This window comes from Psittacula echo (genome assembly GCF_963264785.1).
Source record: "Psittacula echo genome assembly, chromosome: 4".
Taxonomy (NCBI): domain Eukaryota; kingdom Metazoa; phylum Chordata; class Aves; order Psittaciformes; family Psittacidae; genus Psittacula; species Psittacula echo.
In genome coordinates, this window is record NC_137738.1 from 91,889,451 (window position 1) to 91,909,797 (window position 20,347).

Below are 20,347 nucleotides of genomic sequence, written 5' to 3' on the forward strand. Positions count from 1 at the left end.
GGTGACTGGTAGGTTTAACTTTGAGAAATCAGCCTCATCCTGAGAATTTACACAGTACTTCTCTTAACAGTAAGTGTTTTGTCAATGAAACCTGAGTGGAAGATCCTTCTGTTTATGCTTCAAAATAATAAAATTTACAGAGGTGATGTTGCACTTTATCACAAAGCATCATTTTTAGGTATGAAGCTACAAAAGTCTTTCCTAGATGGGTTGTTGTTTGATATCCCCTTACAAAAGTCGAATCTCTCCTCCCACACATAGTCTTAACAACCACACAGGTATGTGACGTACCGACACTCAGCTTCACACTGAGTGCCACTACACACCTTATTACCTCTTTCAATTCTACATTTTTAACATCTTTTGTGCCTTCACAGAAGAACTTGACTTTGCAAAACATCAAATCCCCACCTAACATGGGGATTTAGTGTGCATTCTCATTAGGGTTCAACAATGCATGGCATTTCCCCCAGACCCAGATACATAAAAAATATAATCATAATAAATGAAATGGAAGAAATTTTATTTATGAAGCAGAATTGTGCAAACTTGATTGGACTTTCATCTAATGAAAAGATTTTTAAACTTATGTTTGTCTAGTTGTTGTCTCTCCTGACTGTATCATTGGCACCTCTACTCTGAACAGATTTAACCTGTTCATTTAGGCTTCTCTAAAGCTTTATATGCTCCCCTAAAGTTCAGAGTGGTGTATCACAAGAGTTCATGTTGAGCTTTTCCATTATCCTTTCATATAAAGCAGATTCCTTATGAGACCTGATGCCCTCCATGATTCTTCACTGGTGAATATTTTTACCCTGACATCTTAACTCACCAATTACACGTCCTTCCATTTATATTTTGTACGAGTAGTGAGAAAGGTGCAAATTCTTAAAGGTACATGAGGTCATATATCTTACTCTGTTTAAATGAAGCTGACAGTTCCTATGTATATCACTTAATCTAGTTGAAGTGACCAAGTGTGTATTACACTGACTTCAAGGATAAGGATATTACCTCATTTGAATGTATGTCAGCTGTGATTCCTGGTCTCTGAAGAAATACTAAAGAAAATATAAATATGCTTGCAGTGTTTGATGTCAGCCATGATCTGCTCTCCCTGTTTTAGATTTCTATATTTCATTTGAATTCACACTGCATTAACCCTAGGTGAGGAGTGCATTATGTGAGGATTTAGGTGCTGTGTATCCTTTTTTTTAGCAGTACAGTACTCTAGCCACTAGAGTTGCTCTTCCTTCATTGTGATTATTCCAAATTCATGCAAATATGGAAAGCTGAATAATAGGGTCTGTATTGACATTTGTGTCTCTCTACACAGACTCAATATTTTCTAATCTATGAAACACATCTAAATATTGTTGTTACTAAGCTTCCAGTCTTTACTAGTGTGTTCTGGTGCCTGTCTGTTCAAAACAATAAAATCTCTCAACTGACCAAAGTTCAGTAGTCAGCTTACTGGTACGTACAGATAAGCCAGTATGAGACATGTGAGTTCCAGGTCAAAAGAAATTTCCTCCCTTTGCCACTGTGTCTCCCAATTCCATGACATTTCAGCAATACCTGCAAAAGGAAGTCTGTGCCTGACATGATCCTCTGAAAGCTGATGAATATTGCAGGGCTTTCAGCAAACCAAAAGTCATGTTCTAGGACTCAAGTCATATTTCGGCTGACTGGATGGGGCAAGCATTCAGGTGAGAGTGATTCCTGTGTTACTTTCATCACTCCTAGGCTGCTCAGTGCTTCTTCTGTCCCAGTCAAGCCGACATAAGACCAGCTCCATGTTGCATTTGCTCCTGGATATCTTCTTCAGCCTTGAGGTTACATGGGAGGCTGGCATTGATTCAGTGGAGTCAGAGATCTGCTCACACTTCTTCCAAACTTCTGTTCTTCTGCCACTCATTTCCTGCTCACCTGGCAAAAGAGGAAAGATCTGTCCCAGAGCTTTTTTCCAGGGCAGCTGGGCCATGCAAACTGGCATTCATTTACACACAGGCCATGATTATCTCTTCCAAGGATCAGCAGTAAGCAGAAGTTTAATCGTTTTCTGAATTCTAGTTAGCTCTTTTTCCGTTTCCCAAGACATAATTTTTCACCTACAGTACTATCGTAAAATCTCAGTCTTGTCCTGAGATATTTTCTTAAGAAATCTTAAGAGGTAGGAGACTCCAGGGTCTCCTCATAGAGAGAAGAACATAGAAGGAATTGGGACATTATGTAATTAGACAAGTGACATAATTTCAAGATTCTTTTATAAACTCTTTTTACCTCTTTCACAGTTCAAAATAATCACTTCATATTAACTACTTTCATTGTATTTCCTGCTACACTTAAGCAATATATTTGCAGTAAAGCAGCACTAGACAACTAAGTTGTGAAGCAGAGCTGGCTTTATTATTATTGAGAGAATATACTCTGTGTCTATGTGGATCGACCCAATTACTTCTTGAGGTTCATTAATATTTCATTTTCACAAAAAAAAAGGAGATGGAGGACATTTTTGACTACATAAACTCTCCCATTTCTATCTGTTTAAATCAAATATGAGTATTTCTTGTTTACTTTAATATTTCTATATGTTGCACAGTACAAAAAACACTAAAATAAAAAAAAAAAAAGAAAATTTTAATGTTTAAGCTGAAAACTTTGAAGGAAATAAAACAACTTGTACTATACCTTAAAAAAAATAATTTGAAATTGTTGGGGTTTGTGCTGATTCGAAACAAAACCAAGTTTTGAAATCATTAAATACAGTATTCCTACTCTTGGCACTAGATCTGTAAAGAGTTTCTGCTTGCTTCTGCTTTTGTTGCTGATGACCACAGAGGGTTATGTTGATCTGTACTTAATCCCCTTTAGCAAATTATTCCACTGCAGTGTTTCTTCCTTTAACTTGGTAAATTTAAGTTCTTGCTCATTATTGTTCAGTTATTCTTTTGGCTGAGCATTACATAGAAATTGAGAGAACAAGACTCTCTTAATTCTTTTTTCCCTTTTCCAGTCAGATGGCTGCCTTAAAGCAATATGTATTGATGAAAAACAGGGTTGCTTTTAAGAAATGAGCTCTTTTTTTTTCCTTTCCATAATTTTTGATGGCACCTGGGGAAGTGAGGCCTATTGCCTGCAAGAAGGAATGTTATATATGTGATGCTTGTGAGTGAGGCAGCATCACAGGAATGGAATGTGGAAAATTGTCTTGTCTTGCTTTTCTTTTTCCCATTTACTTCTGCCTGTTTGTGCCTACAGCCTTTTCCTTTCCTCAGTTGTTTAGTGGGGTTTGGTTTTTTTCCTTCCTTCTCTCCTTTCTTTCCAATTCTTTAGGGGAACTTTTAGGAAAGTCAGTTCAATTTATGCTAGTAATTATCGCAGAGGAGCAGGAACTAATTGCTCTAATTATTACTTGAGGCTCATATGGAGAGATTTAAAACCTAAGGCCAGCTATAAAGGAGCAGGTTAAAAATTACCTCTCTTGAATTTGAGAGGCACTTGATAAATCCTTGTGTTGCAATGTTCTCAACTACTGGGGGAGAATCTGATAGAACAGGTGGAGTGGATGGAACATAAATATGTTTATGTTTTATTTACTTGATTTTTCTATAGGACAACAGGCTAGTTTAATGAGATGTGGTTGCAACGAGATTCTTCTTGGTTTAGAGAAATAATTTTCAAGAGTGTATAAGACTGCCCATGAAAGTATTGATATACAGATGATGTGAAAGGAATAGTTCCTACCATCACTGTAGCAACTTGATTGGACTAACTTAAGCAGAATCAATTGTAAGGTCAAGATCAAACCCAGAAGCAGGCAATAAAAGTAATCTGAATGTCCAAAACAAGAACCAGGTACTGAACAGATATTTGTTAGTGTTCAGCAGTCACATCTAGCTCTAAAGTTTTGCTTTGGTGAAATTTTAATACCTTTAGGTTCTTAAACCTTTCTAAAATCTTTGAAGAAGAAAAGTCTTTCTAGATGTTAGCATAACACCTAGTACAAAAGAAAACCTGCTTGGAGACTCTTGTGACCATTTTAGTATTAATGCAAATATTCATAATTTCTTACAGACCTGAAATAAGTCATTTGAGGGACCGCTGTTCAGCCTTCAGCAGTAATATTCCAACTAAGTCTCAAACATTTTGAGAAAAACAGGAAAAAAGGGGAAAATAAGACCCACAGAAATAAAGCAAGTAAGAGCTTGTTTTAGTTTGGACATTATTTTTCTTTCTTGTCTGGACAAGGTCTAAAGATAGGTTTACACCAGTTTTGATTAATAGAGTGAAACACATCCTGGTTTTCATTCCAGAGTCTTCTCTTGTGTTAAGTGACAGAATGCATTCTGACCTGGCAATAGGTTGCATGTGTGAAACGGGAAGGAAAATTTATCTTCCAGATTCTAATCCCTACTGTAAATCTTGTAAGCACATGTACTCACCAGGGTATTTTTTTTTAATATTAAGAGATAAAGAAAACTTAGCTGGTACTAGCAGGTACCAGTAAATGTAGCTTAGTTTACAGTCATCTCATTCATTGATAGCTGACTGCGATGAAGGGTAGTGGGCATGTGATTCTAATGGGGAGGCGGATTGCCTGTCTTGTCAAGGTTTAGGAAATGAGTGTGAACTTAGTCAAAAGTGTAGCAGAAAAGCTGCTATGTAGGTTATGTATAATTGCCAAGCTCTGTCAGGTGTTGATGTAGATAGTGCTCAAGTCTTCACCTCACACAAAATGGTGCTCACACCTTTAATAGGAAGACTTGATTAAAATGCCATAACCACACAATTCTGTAAGAAAACAGGTTAAAGCAGCAGGAGGCATTAGCAGCAGCCCATAGAAGACTCTAGAAGTGTTTTCTAAAGATTAGAAGAAATCATCCTGAGTAATTCAATCTTCCCCTACTCATGGAAAGGATATTTCAGTTAGAAGAGGCAAAAACCAAAACAACAACTAAACAAGACAGCATCAGTCACAAGTGAAAGAGACAATTTCCTGTCAATAAAACATTCTCGGAATTTTCAGGCTTGGAGTCTTGGAGACTGGTAATGCTTGAAAATAGTATCACTCAGAGTTTGAGTTGTTTGTTTTCAAGGAGTCATAGAAAACCAGACAGAAAGGGACGTGGCAGAGTCACCCTGTCCATTCTCCTTTCACTTTGCAAAACTAAGAGCTACTTTAGCGCATCAGCCCTGACAAAGTCTTGCAAGACCAGATGTTAGATTGAGGTAGAAGAGTCCTCAACAGAAACTTGCAGGTCTCAGTAAAACCTGCTAAGTCTTAACTCTCCTGCTGTCTAAGTGGAATCAGCACATACGCTCACCCCAGGCCTGGTACAGGATGGCACAGAGCACTGGGTGTCCTGTGCCTTTTACTGACTGTCCCCAGGCTTGCAGACACAGGCAAGTGTCACCTTGGGCTTTGTGTAAGTTGTCCATAGGAGAATTTCATAAGGTCCTTTACAAAGTAGAGCTTGTGGGTTCTTCATGTTTGCTAGCCTATAACCACTAAATATACCCATAATTAGTATTGTCTTGGCTATAACTAGTCTAGGATGTTCTTGCTTTATATGTTTTTTTTACGTTCTCTACATATACATAAACACACACAAATTACTACAGAAATTTCAGTGGAGATCCACAGCAGCTGAAAAGCATTAAAAAGACCACTGGATGCCTGTACAAGCTTTCTAGATTCAAAGATCACATAGCCTTCCTAATCAACTGATGCTACGGGCTATCCTTTCTACTATAAAGTCTTCTCTCATGTCATATTTTTAGCAGCAGAATTCAATTTAATACCAATATGAACTTTCTCAGAGCATATGTCCAAAGTATCAATTACCATTTGTACTAGAGCAGTCCGTCTGACCAGTATGTTTCTTTCTGAGTTTTATTTCTCTTTCTTTAATTTACCTGTTTATTTTCCTGTTTTCCTATTCTGGCATCAGAGCCATTTTAGCTGCTTATTACAGATTAGATTGTGCCATTTGGACATTGGAAATTATGTTCCTGCAAAAGTTGGGCCCACCCAGAGGAAGCCACAACTAAGGCTACAGTCCAACCCTCCCCACAAATACTGTATCATGTTTTAAAGATTGTCTGATGGCCTAATCTTTTAAATAGACAAATTAACTTCTTCTAATAAAACTGCACTTTTGAAGTGGATATTCTCTTCCTCCGCTCACAGCTGCCTTTGGTTCCTTTCCCAGTGCCAGGACATGGGTAATGAATGGGCTACACCATCTTTTGGGGGTCAGGGACTTCTCTTACAACAGTCTGTGCATGGAGAATAAGGGACCATACTTCTTTAGTCATACAAAACACAAGTTTTCATTCCCATATTCCATGGGAAGCTGATGACATGTTAGTGAAAGGTAGATGAATAGGCCATCACAAAGGTGTCTGAGATTTCAGGGATCCAGTATGGTGTTTTTGCCTCTAATGACAAAGAAGCACAAAAGAACAGCAGATTCAGACAACTCTGTGACGTGATGTTTCTCCAGAAGGTCATCTTTTTGGTAGTCATCTATTTGGTAGAAGAAATCCCTGCATGGACCAAACCCATCCTGACGTATCTGATCTTCGATGTTATTAGGTCTATTAGGTCCAGCATTTCTCCAGCATTATCAAAGACTGAATTCAACAACAGAAAGCGTTAAGCCCTCGGCATCTTATTGTGCTTTTTTACACAGCAGAGACTCAGATGTACACCCTCCACCACTATACCCATACTTGTGAGAATACCCCCAATAGGGTTTAATACATTTTGAAATGTTAATTGTTAAATTAAATATCCTAGTACTAAACATGAAACGAATAATTAAATAGGTTCTGGTGTTGCTAACAGAACAATCCCACACGGGCCAACAACCTACCAAATTAGAAAATATTAAGACACAGGTGGCCTCTTTTCCAGATTTGGGTCAGAATTTATTGCTAATCTAGTTAGCATAGCATTGAAGAATGAGCAATGAGATTCTACCTTTAAAGTCCTATATGGTCTTGGAAAAAATTTTGCCTGTTTCCCATGTTCAGTTGGTGCCTGTCTGATTTGTACGTACAACAAATCTCCAAGGTACAAGTATTCATCCAGTGAGTTTCTACAGTGACTAGAAAAAAAGTAGTGTCTGCCTTCCATAAGTTTCTCTAGAAGATCCAGGGAAAGTGGGGGATGTACAGCCAAGCCAATGATTTAATATTAGAAGATCTGTGGTTGTATGATTTCTTTCCACATAACAGTTGGATAACAGAAAGGTGTATGACCTGCCAAACCTGCTGGAAACATGCTCTCAGCAACAAAAACTTTTCTTGTATGACTTATAGAGATACCGGCAGGAATTTATAAGCACATCATTCCACCAGTTAGAAAAATATGTTGTGATCACCAACATAGTGTGATCTGCCACACAGAAAGTCCTAGTTGGATTGAGGGACAGGGTGCACAGTAGCCTCAAAGTTAGTAAATTTCCAGAGAAAATTAAATTGTGTAAGGTTTAGATGGAGATCCCATAAACACAAGACAATTCTAACACATTCCATCTGGTCCAAGAATGCAGGCTGCATGCATGCAATAACCAGATATATTATTTTGAGCTAGGTTTCACTCCAGCCTTTACCACAGATTTATGTGGGTTTCGCATATATGCTCCTAACTATACTTTTAACTTCAAAAGAGGATAATGATCAATTATAGGATCCCACACTGCTAAGAGAAGACAGGGACAAAAGGTTGGGGGCAAGGTACTGAGCAGCCCTGGCTTGAGTGACCAGGATCAATGGCATTCACAAGCACTATGCTCTGCCTCTGTGGACTGAACCTGTGATATAGGAAAGAGTAGAGAAAAAGTCCAGAAGCTCGTGGGTCTTTATTAATATGGAGCTTACGTAAATTGCACTTTAAATAGGTTACAATACTTCCATTTGGCAAGTAGAGAGCCAACCATCTGGACTGATGTGATTAGCAGTGTTCATTCTAATATACTTTGACTAAAAAGCACATAGTTTTCTGGAAACAGATATACATGAGAAAAGAAAAAGGGATTTCTTTAAGCTGTATTAATAGTGGAAGTTGTGCTGTGTAATTCCAATTCATTTGGGTAATGAGGTGTACTAATTTTCAGACTCAGCTCAGTTTAGACACACAGCATGCATATGCCCTGTAATAGGAGTGTTTATTAATTATATTTAATTGTCATCATTTTTCCTAATGGTAGTTGTGTTCACCCCCATTCATTTTGTTTGTGAAATGGTGACTACTGAGAACAGGGAACATGGATGAATAGGCAGCTGGAACTAAGGAACCATGGGTGGCTGCAGCAGAAATATTGGCCCTCAGCAAGCCTGCCATCAACACAGTCATCCAGGCCATCATGCTTCAGTGGTTGGGAAAAGAAAGCTTGCCCAACCCCATTGCTGTTCTCCAGTGGCAAGCAGGCCAGTCATACAGGCAAGCTGAGTGCCTTTTGTATGTGGATGACTGTACCATAAGCACAGGCTTAATTAGAGTTTTCCAATTAGCTGAATGCACATTTTTATGGGGTCACTTGTAGAAGGGGCATTAGGGTTTTTAGGCCTTAAAAATGCCACCAGTAGGTGGAGAACGAGTGGCATGAATCACTTACAGATGAGCACACATGCACTCAATCTTGAGCCATTGCTGTAACTTGCAAAGTTGCATTTTGTCATTAGAGTACCAGTTCTGAAATATTTTCCAGTTGCAACTTTACACGTGATTGAAAACTAAGCTTCTGGCTTAGCACCAGAAACAATTGCCATCATGACTCTTCATGAGGTTGCAGACTATATGGTTGGAGAAGCTTTGTTAGAGGGTGACATAGCCTCCACACACACTTGTGCCAATCTGAGGTGGTTCCATATTTAAATATTCTTCAGATTCTCTGAAGGTGCACCATGTATGTTATGCCCAGGGTAGTATTCCCAAGTTCAAACTGCCATGAAAGCATTGGCAGTATTCACATAAGGCAAGCAAGCAGAAGGACCTGTGTACATCAGAAAATAGCTGTCAAATGCTCCATGCAAATAATACATCTCTAGTCTGTGTATTCACTTGTGTTTTCTTGTAAATTGTTAAAAGGACAAGAAATACCTCCCAATATTATGAAATTAAACTGAGGTAGAGTGAGGCTGTTGTGAAAGCTTTCTTGCACGCCTTTCTTAGTGTTGGGCTTCATCAATTTAGTACATATATAAATACAGTGATGAACAATTTAATTGCACATCAGCCTAAGGGACAAAACTTCCTTGAAATCCAGCTAGTTTTGATGATTTTTTTTAAAGTAGCAGACATTTTCATTTCAGAATAGCTGACACAGGCCACATCAAGTCTTCTTCATTTCTGAGCCCACACAAAGTCGCTAGGTATCATTTTCTTTTCTTTTTTTTCTTTAGTCATGTGTTTCTGGGAGATTAGGCTCATTAAAAAGGAGAAGTCTTGTAGACTACTTTCATTTTGTGTAAGGTTGGGTATTATTTCCCTTTCCTCCATGCTGTGGCAAAAAGCAGTATCCATGACCATCTTCGACATCATATTTTTATGTTGCAACTCATCCCCCTTTTGGCAGTAGAGAAGGTGCTGTATCTAAGAATATTGCATGGTTTTTTTGTAGGGCCTTCTTCCTCAGAGAAGTTCTTGGGTTTCCTGGAATGCATGTATATAAAAAATATGTCATATCTGAAGACTAATAAGTAGGACATGGCAGGTAGATAGACAAATATTTTTTAGTGAAAAGACATCTTTTACTGCAAAGATTTTGAAGGGGTTTTTTTTAAAGAGATGTTTCCCTGAAAAGAGAGGGACAGTACCTATCCCTCTGCATGATCAGCCAGGACAAAGAACCACTTGTGCCAACATTGCATAATTCTATCTTTCTTCCTCTCTTGCACATCTCTTGCCAGCCTTTACTAGATACACAGCATTTACCACTGTTCCACAAACACTTTGAACCAGAAAGATGATGAGTTGGAGACAAATGAGAAATTGCATTTTGGCAATCGAAATGTACTGCCATCTTTGTTCCTCAGTCAGTAGCATCCTGTTAACTGTAGTCATGATGACTTGTTTCACATTCCAGTTGCCATGTCTAGTCTCTTTGTTACAGCCTTTTGCTGTAGTCTGAGACCACATGCCTTATTGCATGCAATTGGGAAACTGTCACATATATCACCCAACAAAAGCTCCAGAAACACTGTGCATCCATGCTACCAGAAGCCTCCAGCACACTCCTAAAAGAGCAGCTCCACATTTCAGGAAGTAACACATTACAGAATGATTCTTCCATTAAGATTTATGCTTAAAATAGAGGAGCCACAACCTCGTGCATCAGCAGAGTTTTCATCAGCTGATTAAGCATGACAGATGAAGCAGGCTCCTGACCTTTCTGAGGTTGAAGGGAAAGGAAAAAACAAAAAAAAAAGAAAAGAGAAATGGCCTCTCTTTCACCTCCATATTCAATTGTGCACTTCCTCAAATAAAAAGACACTTTCGCAGCTGAACAAGAGGCCATGCAGTTAGCCATGGGCCCCTGAAGTTGTTCAATCAAGAAGGAACATGATACTATATGATTTGTCTGTTCATTGCTCCTGGGGTGGGCCATTGCTCCTAAGTAAAGAATAATAGCTGTCAATTATGTTCAGATCACTGAAAGGGCCCTGGCACTCTTAGGCAACCTGCTATTAAACTGTTAACTTTCCGATGTCTACCTTACTGCTTTAAACATGCATACCAGACTGACTTTAAATATACACACTGAATACAGTAATAAATCTTTTCTAACACTGGGAACTTAATTTGCTGAGAGCAATCAAAATCTTCGTATATATGCACAGCCTTTCATTTTTATTTTTTATTTTACTTTGTGAAGAGTTCTGCATGTATAAGTTGCTTTCAGTGAAGTCATACCATACACCTTACAAAATAATCTGCTGTGAAAATCTCCTGGATCTGGGCATGATTCTTTTGGGGGACATGAGCTAACATCTGGGCAGAAGGAATTGTTCTGATTTCTTTAGAATATTATTAAAAAAAGAAACATAAATAAAACTAGGGGATTGAAAACACAGAAAATATATATTCCAAATATACTTTTAAAAATTTTATTTGGTCTACAGTAGCATTTGAAGAGTTGGATGGAGGTTGGTGCATTTGTGACAGCACATGTAGCATAGCTTACCATTACTGAATTTGCCTTCATTTCTTAGCATAATTTAGTCACAATCCTGTTATTTAAGCATTGGTAAAGATGTTAATTGAGATCAGATTCTTTTCTATAAGCTCTATGCTAGTTCAAGCAGGAATTAATTCAGAGAAGTCTTATGTCCAAAGTTATGACATAAGTTACTCTAGATCATTACAGTAACTTCTTCAGAGTCTGTAATATAAAAATCTATGAAAATATGTCTGTTTTTTCTTACATTTACAGGCGCAGTAGTTAATTAAAGTTATATACTACTGCAAAGAGATGTATTCATTTATTTTATAGCTTTCCTGGTTTTACACTTGCAAATTTACTAAGTGTTTAGAACCAGACCTTGCAACCTTTGTCATGCTGCTTTCTTTTTTTCTTGCATGCAGGAGATGCAATATAGACATATTGTTCTAGATTTTCATGTGGATTCAAAAGTGCTTTAAGAAAGAAAAAGACTGATGATATCACATGCATTCTGAAATTTTTCATGAAATTTCAGAAAATTCAAAAAATTCATTAAATTTCATGAAAATACAAAGATAAAAATATAGTTGCTCAGGCTGAAAATTCTCACTTCTGCAATTCTATAGTCTAAATCCAGCTCTGTGAAAGCTTTTGAATTCACTAGCTTGTTCTTAGACAGGAACAGCTTTGCTGGTACCCACCAAATCTCTGATCATCATGGAGGAGAGGTAAACCCTCAGAAAGAAAAAAACTGCTCACAAAATTTTAACAACACAATGCAGAAACTTTGATGCAAACTTTGAAGTCATAAGGAACTGGCATAGAATGAAGCAGGAAAGCTACATGCTCACACTAGCTCATTACTTACCTTTTACTATTTCCCAAATCAATGTATTTTAGTTACAATGTGCTTGTTCAGAGTAGGGATTTGAACATAAATCCTTTACCTCTTGCTTCATTTTGTTTCCTCCTGTTCTCCACTGAAAGATTTTATAAGATCCCTGATCATCCCAAAAGAGAGTGAAAAATATAGAAATATGTCTGAAGAGTTTTACTAGACAGGAACAGTGTTTCTTATGCAGCTCTAGGCAGATGGCAATCTGGAATTTTTCAGCTATATGAAGGCTTCTATCTGAGACAGCTGGATTAAGAGCATAGTTACTCTAAGGTTTTCTGGAGGCAATGAAAAAAGAAGTCACCAGCAGAATAGAATACATGGAAGTGACAGTACCTCTCCAGTGCTTACACTGATTGAACATAGGGAGGCGAACATGTCATTAGGCTTTTACTTTTATTAAGGGATCCTGTGGTCCCTCTCCCAGGAAAACTCAGCTCTTGCTCTAGCTTGTCACTCACTCTAGAGAACCAGCGTCATCTACCATTTATCTAATGGGAAAGTAAGCACTTGGCTAGCCAAGTAAACACAATACATTTACTCTTTGCCAGCCAATGTCAGGATCTATTAAAAAATACAATAATTCAGGTAAATATTTTCAGATGTTTTTTATGTGTGCTTGTTTATTCTATTAAGGAGAGTTTTCCGGGCTGACTATTTCATTTTTAAATGCAATAAATAAATCTGAAAAGTCAGAAAGTACACACAATTGTTGCCAGGTCTGCAACTGATAAATAGAAATTGCAATTTTATTTTTGCAGAACGTTTACCCTTCTGTGATGGATACAAAATTATAAAAAAATTGCTTTTAGTGGAATGGAAATGACATAACTTTAAAAATCCAAAATATAGTATAACAGTATTACTTTACTGAGGTATTTAAGTTCGGTTTATTGAACTGAATCACCATGTTTCACTTTGGGTCTATTTAAGAATTCTTTTTACCTGGACTAGTTATTGCAGTACCCAATATTCTTCTTATTCTATTTTCTACCATGAATCTCCAGATATTCCAAGATATCTGAAAAAAAACTTTGAGAAGGCAATTTGGCAGGTCAATAGAACATCAAAAAGAGAAAAACAGCCCAGAATTAAATGTTGCGGTTTTAATTCAGATTGCCTTATCACAAAATATTTTGTTAGTTTTCCCTGATAAGAACCCCAAAATCTTTGCAAAGTCATAATTTCCCCAAAAGAATTGCTGTCTGTGCTGTATGTAAATCTGAAGCCAGGGAGAGATCCAAGGAGAAAGTGAAGTGACCAGGACAGCGTTTTGCTAACTTCTTAGTCACCTTATTTGGAAAAGAAATAGACTGAGTGCTTGATTTTGAGACTCATATTGTCCAGGGATTCATTCAGAGATTGCTTTTTTTTTTTTTTTTTTTTAGTGCTCATTGTTTTGGAGCATTAGAAGCTTAAGGGTGCTCTCATCAAAGCCTGTTGTTTGCAGGAGTCTCAAGTGTTGACTGATGTTTTTACTGTCCAGGAAGAACAGAGGTCAGAGTCACAGTTGGAGGCTTAGCCTGGCGACAATGCTTTTGTGATGGTGTGGGAATGGGCTGACTGGCAAAAAGAGGACATTGTGTCTGTGTCTATTCTCATCTTAGAAAAAAAATTGTCTTGCAAGGCTGTTCAGATGTTTGCAAAATAAGACAATAATTGATTGTGTTGCAAAAATGTGGATTCATGAAGACACTTCTGGTACAAAAATATTCTCCACAGTGTGACTTTGCTCTTTTAGCTATGACAGCCCAAAGGAAAGATCACATTGCACTGATCTTTCTTGAGGGGCGCACAGCAGATAGTTGCTCAAACCTAAAAAATGCTGAAAGACTCTGTGTAGGCCCTCATATTAAATCTTCTTTTAGCAGAAGCAATCCAACTTCACAAATCAGTCTCATAAAAACTGATAGTGTTTAAAACAGGAAGTTCCCACTCTGAAAGAAATATCTCCTACTGCCTTCCCATCAGAGAACGCCAATCCTTTCCTGCTGGGTCACCCAGCAAACTGTCCTTGCCTGGTCTTCCATATCAGAAAGGAGAGAAACAAAGAATTTTTCATAACAGAACACATGTGATTCCTCCTTGCTTACATCAGTTTACATCTGCATCATGGTGTAAAATCACATACCTCCACAACATGTTATGAATTGCCTTTTAGTAGAAATGAAACAGCCTTTCTCTCTCCTCTTCCCATCATATGTAAACCACCAAAAAGAGAGGAGCATATTTTCTGTATCCTGGGCACCTCCTCATGGGAAATGACCCTTCCTGTTACTCCTTGCAGCACAAATATCTCCTGAAAAGATGTTTATGCCCTAGATATTGAAGGCCCATGACCAGGAAAATTTCTGTTTTTTTCTCTTCAACTGAAGACTTCCTATGTGACGTTAGACAAACCATGAATCTTTACTCTAGTTTCCCATCTCTGAAAGAATATAATTGTACTTGTGCTTCTCAGAAGCTTTAAAGATTGTAAGGCACTCAGGTACTGCAACAGAAGGTAGCCAACCCCTAACCCATGTGTTTAGGGAGATGGATAGTCCTCCATTTTAGCCAGGAGGAAATAAAGCCAGCTGGTGCATGAGGTTTTTCAGTGGTTCTGGAAATCAGCAAGCATCAACATCACATACGTCCGTTTTAGACAAACTTCAGAAACCCATTTTGTGACCAGTCAGAGCATATTATCTGGTCAATAAGCCTTTGCATTCATAATTATTTCTACTAGGAAGCCATAGATGTTGTACAGAATAAATCCAAAAGAAGAAGAATTTGTCCCAGCAGAATTCCCTGCTTAACATATAGTCAGTCTCAGGGAGAAAAAAGCAATCATTATATTGCCTGCCAGGTACAAAAGCAGGAAAGTTGAATGCAAACAAGAACATTTGTTATCAGTTAACGACTGTAACTATTTGCTGTTCATCATTCTTCTGCCTCTGATGGAAGTTTCAGGCATACGATGAGAGAGTCGAAACGACTCCAGAAAGTTTAGCGATCTGTCACATATTGCAAGTGTGAACAGTCAAAATGATCAATGTTTGAACATGCCATGTGATAGTAATTGACACAACAATGAAAGCTTTTACCCATATTGAATAATTAAGAATAATCAATATATTGGCAAGGCTGATTCACTGCTGATTCACAGACAAGGAAAAAAGCCATATTCCTTGACTCATTTTTATTTACCATGACGAGTTCTGTCATATCAAACTGCAATGCTGCAATAGCACTTTATAAATGAGCATTGATTTCCATCAAGCATTTAGGAAAAGTTTAGGCTGCTGACATGTGTTGCTTCAGAAACAAAGCCCCGTGCCTATTTTTCAGACTGCAGTCACAAATCCTATCTTCCAGCCGGAACAATGGATGTAGGTATAGAAACAACATGTCAAAGAGCAGCAGTTTTCAATGCAACATGAGAGACTGGTGTGACTATGCAGACTGTATGCCCATTTGTAATACTGGATTTTCTTGATTTATTACAAGTTCAGAGACAATAAATAGCACATTTCACTAAATTACATGTTAAAATATATAGTTTGCCATACATAATACAGCTATTTGGCAGAATATATTCATTATAAAACACAAACCTGTCTGTGGTTTCCTTGCTTTCAGGTGTTCTGTTTTTCCTCCTTGCTGACCATTTTGACATTTCTTTTCGCTTTCTCTAGATTTAACATCACATGTAATCTCACAAGCAGAGTTTGGCGTTGTCTAAATAAACTATATTTTATGTATCTTTTTCACAGATAAATCACTGATTAAACAATTTCTTGTAAGAGTAGTTCCTTTCCTTCTACTGTTACACTGTTGTATTCAGCACAATCCATTTCTTAATCACTGTTGTCATTTATCTCTTCGTTTTACCTTGTCACCTACTTAATTCCACTAGAGGTATTTCTAACATCTCTGTCTAATAATCTCCGCTAACAATGCAGAACACTATTAGCATAATAAGCATTTCCCATCTGCACAAATGAGACTCCTTCTCATCAGTCTGAAAACTAACTACTGTACATAGAAATAGCTGGGAATCATTAGAATTAAAGAGAGAACACACTCCTCTACAAACAAGCTTCTCCTCTCTCTCCTCCTGGTGGTAACAACTTGGTCTGTCTTTGTAATAGGAAACTACGCAAGTCCAGAATTGAGAACAAGGTCCCAAGCATCCATACTCTTTAATGTTAGTATGATCTTTTACACAGTTGGAGCTAGGACAATCTACCAACACTGCCCAAACTCATTTTAGGGGTTTAGGACAAACCATTGCTTATTGGATGCCATTGAAATTGGTCAAACCACAGATTTATGATTACCTTCGTGTAAAGACACAGCAGATTACCTTCCTGCATAACATATTCTACCACATTTGCAGGCCTACCACTTCTGTCTAAGTTTCACAGTATTCTGAGTCTTTCTTTGCTATCAGGCCTCTGATGAGAAAGTTGCAAGGATGGTGCATTTTTGAGTATGAGTGGCATAATAGCCAGAAAAAAAAAAAAAAGGTTAGGGGAGGCTGTTTTTCACCCTGTAGTTGCTTGATCTGCTTCATTGCACATCTGCACAAACAGTTGTGGTGCCTCATTGGAGCTGATGGGAGAAGGTAGCCAGGAATGAGGACTAGAGCTGAGGGCAAAACGAGGCTACTTCAGCCAACTTCCACTTTAGAAAGCTATCGAAAGCTAAATTTTAGGCCTCTAAGATGGATCCCAGTTTGTGTTTCTAGACCTTCTTCGAGTCTGGAGTTTATAATATCTTTCAACTGTTTGCCATGAGGTGGCATGTATATCAGTCCTAATTAGTTCATTTAACTGTTGCCCATTACATTTCATCAGAAAAGCCCCCACCAAACCAAAAACCAGCATTGATCTTTATAGAATACTTATATTTTCAGCACATACTCTAACACCCAGATGCAGAGAATGGCAAGGATTTATTTTTTGTTCTTTGGTGGTGATGATGTTCTCCATAAATAAAAGACCTCTATAAATAAATAAGTTATTTTGAGGGAAAAGAAACTTTTGCCTCATGCTGCATCCTGTTTCACCCACGCATGCAGTTCTGTCCCATACATTGTTCTGAAACACCTATTATTTTTGTTAGCTTTACGCAGGATAACAAGGAATTAGGAACACAGAAGGATTATATGCTTTATTTAAGGGCAGAGATAGGAAAACATTGTGGCTGTACTGGAAATTAAAAACATCATGTCTTTTGTTGAGGCTGAGGGCCTTGCAGAAGAACTGAGACTGTGGCCTGTAGACTGTTGGAAAGGAACAACAATAACTCTTCAGCTTCGGATTTACTGATCTTGCAAAAGATCCTTCTGCACATCTATCTCTTCGCACTGGTTCCCTGCAGACCGCTGCTGCCCAGACACTGGTGAGTCGTGTGGCAGCCTTCACTGAGTGGTGGAACAAGTGATATCACTTTGAAGAGCTCTAGAAGATCTTACTTGGCCATTTTGAAGTAATTGTTTCTGATAGAGTAGATTTTATTCTCTAATTATAATTTTACATAAAAGCAGAAAACCTCAGGAAAGAAATACACTGTTAAAAAAAGGCTTTGCCTATACTGTTAGACTAGGACCAGATGACACAGACGAGCCCTGACATGTGTTCGTCTCTACCCTTTATCTACTCTCTGGCAAAGACTATGCACAGCTGAGGAAAGAGTATATGCAAGGGTCTATTGGCAGTCAGGGTGAGGACACCCTGCTACGGAGTAGACACTTCACTTATAGGAATACCATGCCAGCTGACCACAGAACCACAGAAGAGGCCCTGGGCTGCTTTATTTACTAGCATTGATGCAACTAAAAGCCTGCAGATCCCCTTATTACATCTGAATTTGTGCTTGAGGTGGCACTCCTGGTGCTGCTGGTGACAAATTTGGCTCTGCCAGCCCTTTGGTCTGTTGTCCCCTAGAATATGATGTCATTCAGCTCAGGAGACATTGCAATTCATCTCATCATGAGAAGTGTCACTACATAATATTTGCAGATTATTAAGATACTAGAAACTATGACTGTTGATAAACTAGAGGTTTGTGTCATATGCAACATATTTTGAGACTGAAAGAACAAATTTTAACTAGAGAGACTCTTCAAACAGTAGGTGGAAAACACAAGGATTTAAATCAGGAATTGGATAATGCTAAGCAGCTTTCATCTAATTAGAGATAATGTTCTTCTTAATCATAAAATTGAATTTATGGAAATCAATTTAAAAGTGCAATTTTTCTAATACACAGAGAACAATCATTTTCTTTTACATACTGAGAACATTTCCAGGCTATAAAACTGAAAAGAAAATTTCTTCATTAGTATGTTCTGACCCACATCTCAGTTTGGAAATACCTGATTAATCTTATTCCTAAAAATTCCCCTTATTAATTAACAACAGTTATTTGTTAGCATCAGTAATTGCCAGATCTGTTGTCAGCAAATTTAAACATACAGACAAAACCCGAAATTTTTTCCACATCCATTTATCTACAACACATAATGAAAAATATTTTTTCTTTAAAGTATAAAATAAAGACAACCACACAGGTTGCTGAAATTGTACTTAAAACCCCATGTGTCCTTATCAGTTTGCCTATAGGCAAATTAAAGTGTTTCTTTATGTGAATTTACCTGAACAGTAAGCTATCGAAGAAAATGTTTTGGTTTCTACAGGAACAGTATGTAGAAATATTTCCAGCTTTTAGACACATTGTTCTTATAATGTGTCTGTTGTGCTCATGTACCCAAACACACTGAGAATATATCTGGTTTTCTTATATATGAGACTAGTGAGACTACTTGCTGTGATAAGGAAATATATATTGTGTGTATATACACACATTTATGATGAACTCAGACAACTGTTTTCTTTTTTAGTTGTTTTGCTTTTCAAGCACTGAGTTATTTGGATGCTGGGTCAAAGCCCTGCTTGATGTAGTAGCACTTACCAGTACACAGACTGGATGCTAGGGAGAAACATTAAAGCACTTGTAAAAAACATTTAATACACTTTTTTTTTTTTTTTTTTGTGCTGCCCTGATAGAGCCCTCTGAAGAAATTATAAAAATATTCTGAAACTCAATGGTATCATTCTTTTTAAGATATTCTTTACAATAGCTACTGATACCGAACACTGTCTTCACTTTTTTCTCGCTTCGTTTCCTGCGCTGCCTGTGTGACGGAACAACACTGAATGTTGCTGATGTAAAAATACTGCATTTTACTGGAGCAAAATATTCAGCTTTGTATCTTACACATATAATAATCTATCTTACATACATCTATCTATACCTTATATTTATACACAACATTTGCATATGCATATATATACGTATAATTTTAGGTTATCTATTACCACATTTTATGGCATGGATTTAACTCTTCATGGGATTTTTTTTTCAAAAATCACCAATCCCAGGATTCTGAATAGCTAGATAGACACAACACATAGATGCCTAAGTGCTTCTGGAAAAGATCTATAAACTTGACTGGGTGATGTGACAAATTCTTTGGATAAATGAAGGATTTAACATGATGAGTGTATTTTGTATTTCAACAACATCTTCTGTATAGGTTGTTAATGCTTGTTTACATATCAGGGATTTTTTTAGTTACATATGCCTGAAAAGGGAGAATATTTTTCCGTCTTTGCTCAGTAGACCTCCGCCCCCTCATTTACAATCACTGAGATGGAATGTGGAGATACTGACTTTGGTGATATATGGATCAGGACCTCAGACTGGAATTGGACACACCAAGATCTCTGCTAAAAGAAGTTCCTTAAGGCAAATGATGCACTTCAGAGGACACGACCTAAATACGTCTGATAGAGCTTTTAGGAAAGCAGAAGTTTAGATAAGAGAGCTTCTAAGACACATGCCTTTCTTCTTCCCGAACAATGTGAACATTTAATTTTTCCTACACATCTCCTCCTCTTCTACTGCCTGTCAGATAAAAAAAGGCTCACAGATGGTTTTGTGGGGGAGATAAAAGACCCTCTTTTAACCTCTACCCCACCCCCCAAATAACTGCATATCCAATGCAAATTTATCAGAAGCCTTATGTGAGTTTCAAAACTTTTGCCAAGTCCACATTTTCTGTTTTACCAAAAATCTAATTTCAGATTTCATTCTTTTAATTAACAGATCACAGATACTACTTTAATTAATTATGCTCTACCAAATTAAATCAGCTAGATGTGGGTGCTTGCTTTTCTGCTGAGCTCAGTTGGAATTACACTATCAGCACAAATGTTCACTGATGGAG